The 7,002-nt window shown below is 50.6% G+C and overlaps 1 pseudogene; it reads right to left on the minus strand.

The window, feature by feature from the left end:
- Nucleotides 1-664: 664 nt before the first annotated feature.
- LOC123042673 (probable alpha-glucosidase Os06g0675700) lies at nucleotides 665-3,531 on the minus strand (annotated as a pseudogene).
- Between the last annotated feature and the right edge of the window lie 3,471 nt (nucleotides 3,532-7,002).

Raw genomic sequence — 7,002 nt, forward strand, 5'->3', positions numbered from 1 at the left:
GGGGGGCGCCTCGACGCCTAGGCGTCGCCTTGAAAACATAGGTCACCACTAGATATAAAACGGTGAAGAGATCTCCAAATAACATTTAATTACCTACAACTAACATTTAAGGGGAAATCGATACTTAAATTTCCAAGCTATCACCCACTACTTGTCAAGATCAAAGTAATTCTGGCATAGTTAAAAAGAACCAAAATTAGTACTCCCTCCGTCCGAAAATACTTGTCATCAAAACGAATAAACGAGGATGTATCTAGATGTATATTAGTTCTAGATACATCCCTTTTTGTCTATTTTGATGACAAATATTTTCGGACGGAGGGAGTATCTTACATGATAAGTTGTTGTCCATGCTCTTGTTGTGATTGCTTCCTTTTCTGAAAGGGAAACATCAAAACCTTGTTCAGGCAGACTAAAGAGTAAAGAGCTCTCAAATCTCCTGAAGATATGTAAAAGAATTAGCTATATTTCTTGAAAAAGAATATCTTTCTCTAGAACAACACAATGCATTAATCTTCATCTACTGGAATATCTATATTTGCTTTTATGAAATGAGAGTGGAAGGCGCTAGAGGGAGGAATGCACGTTTGAACTGGAAGACGATACTATCAATCTTAAATTTTTATTTATTCCGATCAAAAATTACACACAAATGGTTTCGATGTTAATGCGACATGACGAGCTTTATCTCAAACTTCTGTCCGATTGCCAGTGACAGGCCGCTGACGCTGAAGACTCCGCCCGTCCGGGACTTGGTGCGGGCTGCCTTGAGCTCAACGTTGTTTACATAGATAGTGAAGCTCTTTGGTGCCGACTGCAGCCCCATAAAGACCACCTTGCCGATGACCTGCGCCCGACTCGGCGCGTATGAGTTCTGCACCACATGCGAACTCACCTTGGTCGTGACCATGCCCTTGCTATCCTCCCTGTCGCAGCTGAATCTCACCAGGGTCCAATTGCCTCCCACATGGCCCATCTCCGGCGACTCGCCGTCATCCAAGAACAGCTCCCCACTGGCCGTCCCATTCTCCGCGAGCGCCACAAGGAGGTGGAACTCGCTTTGGCGTGAGGCCGACGTTGTTGGGCCCGCATGCTGTAGTAGTAGGATGTTGCCGCCGGCCAGGTGCGCGTTTGCCAAGTCAGCCGGCGCCGGGAGGGTCACGCGCTTGCCGACCTTCATGGTGTAGGCGAGGGAGTAGTCGTAAAGACTGAACCACCGGCCGGCCGGGAAATAGGCGACCACGGTGGTGGCACCGGGCTCTAGCACCGGAGAGACAAGCACGCCGCGGCCTAGCAGGAACTGCCTGTCCACGCCATAGGTGTCGGCATCCTGCGGGTAGGAGAAGAAGAGTGGCCGCGCGATGGGCGCCCCCGTCGTGTGCGCCTCGTACATTAGCGTGTACATGTAGGGGAGCAGTCGGTACCGCATACCCAACGCTTTCCTCGCCGACCGTGCCGTCGGCTCCCACACATAGAGCTCTCGCCGAAGGGTTGTCTTCTCTGCGTGGGCCCTGGCGAACGGGTAGAATGCGCCAAGCTGAATCCAGCAGCTGCAGAGCTCCTGGGTCGTGTTGCCGTTGAAGCCGCAGATGTCGGCGCCCGTCATGGGGATGCCGAAGAGGCCAAAGTTGAGGATGGTGTTGATGGAGTGCGCAAGCTCGTCCCACCGCGCGACATTGTTGCCGGTCCAGTGCGCGGCGTAACGGCCGGAGCCCACAAAGGTAGAGCGGCTGAGCACGAAGGGGCGGCGCGCGGTGTCCCAGGCGCGCGTGTGTGGCCTGCGCCTGGAGGAGGCCGAAGAGATTGTGCGCGTCATACTCGGCCACGCCGTTGTAGTGCAGCGTGGAGACCGGGACGGTCCTGTAGTTGATGGGAAGGTGAAAGCCGGAGTTGTTGATGCGGTAGGGCGGGTCGTCCAACGGATTGAGAGGCTGCCACTCCTTGAAGTTGGAGGGCTCGTTGATGTCGCACCATAGCCCATCCACAGGGATGGTCCGCCGAAACTCAGAGATCTTTCTTGCCCAGTACTCGGTGCTACGCGGGCTCATGAAGTCCAGGAAGTAGACCTCGCCTGGCCACGCCTCGCCTACCAGGTTGGCGCCGTTTCGCTTGAGGAACAAGTCCTCGTGAGGTGCTGCTTGCCGTTTGATAGCCGGGTGTAGGGTGACCACGTATTTCTGGCTATTGTTGTGGAGCCGGTCCGCGAACGGCCGGAGCTGCTTGGACGGATAGTTCACCGGATCCAGCGTGAAGTCCTGGTAACCGTCCATGTAGTCGATGTCCGACCAGATCGCGTCCAGTGGGATCCTGGCCTTGGCGTAGCCGGCGACCACGCCATCCAGATCAGCCACGTTCTTGTAGCCATACCTGGACTGGTGGAACCCTACAAGTGCAAGATCGAGTGAGCGTAGCAGAACAGAGCATGTGCATATATGCCTACCAAGAAGGTACTCGTACCGAATGACCAGTAGGGCATGGGGGCAGGGCGGCCGATGAGCTGCGTGTACTGGTCCACGACGTCGAGCGGCGAGGGACCGGCGAAGAAGTAGAAGTCTAGCACGCCACCGATCACCTTGTAGGTGACGTAGGATCCGCCGTACAATATGTCCATCCCGTTGCTGTTCAAGAGGAGCACGCCATGCGCGGCACCGCCGGAGCGCACGTCCATGTAAAACGGATGCGAGCCGTAGAGGTTGAGGTCCGGTTGGTCGGACCACGTCACGTCCCCGTTCCACAGCGTGAAAGTGTCATTGTGTTGTAGGCGGAACGTCTCTTTTTTCTGCTCGCCGAGCCCATACAGGGATGCTCTGTTAGCCGGCAGCGCCGATGTCACCTCCAATTTCACACCCATCGACCACTTCCTATTTACAGACCATGGTATCGATTTACATCGATCTACTTGCGGATCAACTAATTAAGCTACACCAGATAACATAGCAATGCATGGAACACTTGTAACGTACCGGTCCTTGAAGACAAGGTTGGCGGAAGTGTCAAAAAGGGTGTCGCCGGTGGAGCGACGGGAGACCGTGAAGCGGAACGGGCTGGCGTGGATGGTGAAGGTCAGGTCCGAAGACGCACTTGACATGGTGCTATTGCTCGGCATGGAGGGATTGCCCGGTGAGTTGAGCAAGACGTCCTTTGGCTGCGGCCCAGGCGCTGGGCGTGGGATGACGTCTTGGGGAACCTGCCATCGCCGATGGTCAGCATCGGTGATGCGCACGCGTAGCCGGCTGTCTGTCTCAAGACTGCCGTTGTCATAGCAAATTAAATATGTGAGCAAGAACCAACTTATCTAGCTAGTTGATTGAAATGAAACATCAAACACACTTGCCTTGCGGTTAGGGTGAGACTCTTCACATCAGGCCCAAATTCTGTCGACCCGCCGACGAGCTTTAGCTGGGCCGATATCAGCTTCCCCGACTCAGCGGTTGACTCGACGTCATACACTGCACTACAATGATGGACGAGGAGGCAGATGAGGATGGTGAGGAGCACGAAATGACCAGTGGATGGCAAGCCAATCGCCATGAGTGGATGGTGTGTGCAACACAAGTGATGTCCAGCATCTGCTGCACGCTCGGGGTTATATAGGCCAGTAATCATCTGAAATGTTTGGAAAGTTTTTAATACGTGCCTAGGATTACCTCTAGATAGATAGGCTATACGAGCCTGTACTAATTCAAAGCTTTCAAAGTGAAGAGTTATCGCTTCATCCAAACGAAGAAATAATTAATTTTTACTTGCTAAAGAAGGAAAATAATTAATGCAAACAAAAGTGAACAGCATATACACGCAGAGTACATCTGGATGAAAAAGAAATTCATTTTGACTTGCTAAAGAAGGAAAATAATTAATGCAACCAAATGTGAACTGCATATACATGCACTACATCTGTTTTGAATTTAACTGCCATTTTAACTGGGTGCTAAGTTAAACTTGGTCTATGCCGAAGTTTTACAAGTTTGACCTACTCAATGGAAATAATACACCAACATCTGAAAAAGCAAATTTCTCACATAATACCTATCATGAAATATATGTTCACAATATATATCTTTTCCTAGTCTTGTTGATATCGATTCATTTTTTCTATAGAGTCAAGTCAAGTTTGTGGCCTTATTTCTACATTTGGGATAGGAATTACCCTATTTTTGAGATGTATCTATGGGTATCACCCCATTTAGCGTAATTTGTGCCACATTTAACTTTTTTTAAAGGACGCTGATATCCACCACACGTGTGGCATAATAGGCATTCACCCACACATCATGTGTGGTATGAGCGGGGGGCTGCCCACACAGGTTGTGTGTGGACGAACAGTAGAATTGCTCACACGTGTGGGCGCAGCTACTCCGTGCCACATGCGCAACAAGTACTACTCATCCCCATCCCGCGCGTGTGGCACAGTTACAATAGGTACCCGCGGGATGACGATTTAGTTGCCATCCAGGATGACAGATGTAGTTATCCGAGATGGCAAATATGATTGTAAAAGCATGGCAACTCTTTCTATTTTGGTAAACTATAGTTGCCATGTCTAATTTATGGTAGTTGCCGCGTGTAATCAAACCATAGTTGTTGTGTGTGATTAACTACTTGCCACATATGGTCAAACAATAATTGTCATGTGTGTTTACCTAGTTGCCACGTATGGTTAATCACAGTTGCCATGTATGTTTACCTGATTGTCACTTACGCGCAGCTGCAGTTGCCGTTTAGCAAACGAATCATAGTTGCCATGTGTGTTTACCTAATTGCCATGTACGCACAACTGCAGTTGCCATCCAACAACGTACAACTGTCGTGTGGGCGAAAAGCAGTTCACCCACACGCGCGTGGACTATGTGGTGGCTGTGTGGGCAGAAACTAGTTCGCCCACACAGCGCAGCTAGCAACCGCGTGCTATGGAGCGTGTAGGCAACCTCTCCAACGCCCACACACAGGCCTTATCCTACGTGGCATGCCAAAGCTGCCTCGAGGTGTCAAGATTCGTGCAAACTTAACTGGACGGTGATCCAGGCGTGTGGGCGAGTTGCAATGTTGCCACATGTGTAGGCATTAGTGTTCTCATTTTTAAATAACTAGCTAGCATGACTTGTCAAGTGGGTTCCAACCGCCAGGGTACAAGTGACATGCCATGTCGGTGAGTTTTTTTTTCCATAGTCGGTTTCTCCCCGCACCTCCCTCCCACACTCCCCTCGCTCCCACCTACTCACGTGTGCCTAATGTCTCTAGTTGCTAGATGTATACCAGATAGCCACACATGCCGGCTTCTGAGCAGAAGACAATTCCATTTGCTTGGCCTTTGCAGTATGGGGGATTGATATACTTTGTCCTTTCAAAACGGCCCCTGGAGGCTTCACTCATCTCAACGGGGAATCTACTAAGGGGCTTTAACTGGCTCCGTCCAACGCTACAAAAAAATTACTACTAGTCTGAATCGTCAAGGCCCAGCCTAGCCAACATTTCTTTCCATCACAACACCCAGCGGAGCACAACGGCAATGCTGCTCGATCCATAGTTCCAGAGACAGAGGGGAAGCGCCAGAGACCACGCTTGCAAGCCGCGGCCATGTCATGTGTGCCCTAGCCGCCAGAATCCCTCCTTCCTGCCGTCCTCGACGAACTACCGAGCTGCTCTCCCCATTCCCCAATTGTTATGCGCCAGCTAGGGTTCTGGATTCTCCCCGATACAATTTGGGCACAGGTTTCTGAACAGAGGAAGGAGAATAGGGGAAAATGATTCAGAGAGAGGACTAGTTCGGAGTTATGTTCTTTGTTGTCCGATGACCACCGCTTCTCTCCTCTTTATCCTTCTCTTGTTGCCAGGCTCGGGCCACCCTGCGGCTTCGTCTTGAGGCTTTGGGCCGTCCGCCTGAGCTGGGCCACCACGTAACACTCCCCACCCCTTGAGGCGCGGCTTGACCCCAACCCCAAGCCGCGAGAACAGGGAAACGAGCGTGCAGAGTGAAGGCTTCCTCCCGAGTGTCTTGATTGACGGGGTGATTGTGCCAACGAACCTTCAACTTTGGCTTGAGCTTGTTGCCGCATAGGATGAGATTGAACTACAAAATTGTTGCTGGTTGGAGAAGAGACAACTCTCGAGGATCTATGCCGTCCAACTCCTGTTCAATGACTGTGGAAGGTGGCAGGTCTTTCTTTAGCTGAGATACATGGATCACATTGTGAATCTTGGAGGTGGCATGGAGCTGGAGCTTGTATGATACTGCACGGACTTTATGGACAACTTTGTAGAGCCCATAGAATTTGAACACGAGCTTCTGGTTACGATGATCAGCCAACAAATTTGAGATACGGCTCCACCTTGAGGAGGTACACTTGGTCCCCAACTTTGAAGTGGCTCTCATTGCGGTGCTTGTCCGCCTGATGTTTCATGTGATCTTGTGCTCGTTGGAGATGCTGGCAGAGCAGTTCGGTCATTGCAGGCTTGCAGCTCTATCTGAAACCATTTCGAGCAACTCAATGTGTGATGCTGGTGCAGTAATGCCAAATGGACGAGGCTGGTACCCAAATAAGGCTTCGAAGGGAGTGCGCCCAGATGCACTGTGATATGATGTATTATACCAGTGCTCTGTTGCTGATAACCAATTAGCCCACTATTAGACATAGGATTTGTGGGAACTGGCTCAACCCTCTAGGGGTGGCCTATCACATGTATTTATAATGATACACAATATACATATTACACAGTTTGACTACGTTACAAAGTCTAACACCCTCCCTCAATCTCAACTCACTCCTGATGCATCTAGGAGGTTGAGATTGCGCCTACAGACCTCAAACATGGAAAAAGGTAGAGGCTTGGTGAAGATGTCGGCAAGTTGATCCTTTGAGGAGATAAACTTGATCTGTAGTAGCTTCTGTGCAACACGTTCCTTCACAAAATGATAGTCAATCTCAATGTGCTTGGTTCGTGCATGGAACGCCGGGTTTGTCGAAAGAAACGTAGCACCGATGTTGTCACACCAAAGAACTGGAG

Source organism: Triticum aestivum, chromosome 2B (assembly GCF_018294505.1).
Source record: "Triticum aestivum cultivar Chinese Spring chromosome 2B, IWGSC CS RefSeq v2.1, whole genome shotgun sequence".
NCBI lineage: Eukaryota > Viridiplantae > Streptophyta > Magnoliopsida > Poales > Poaceae > Triticum > Triticum aestivum.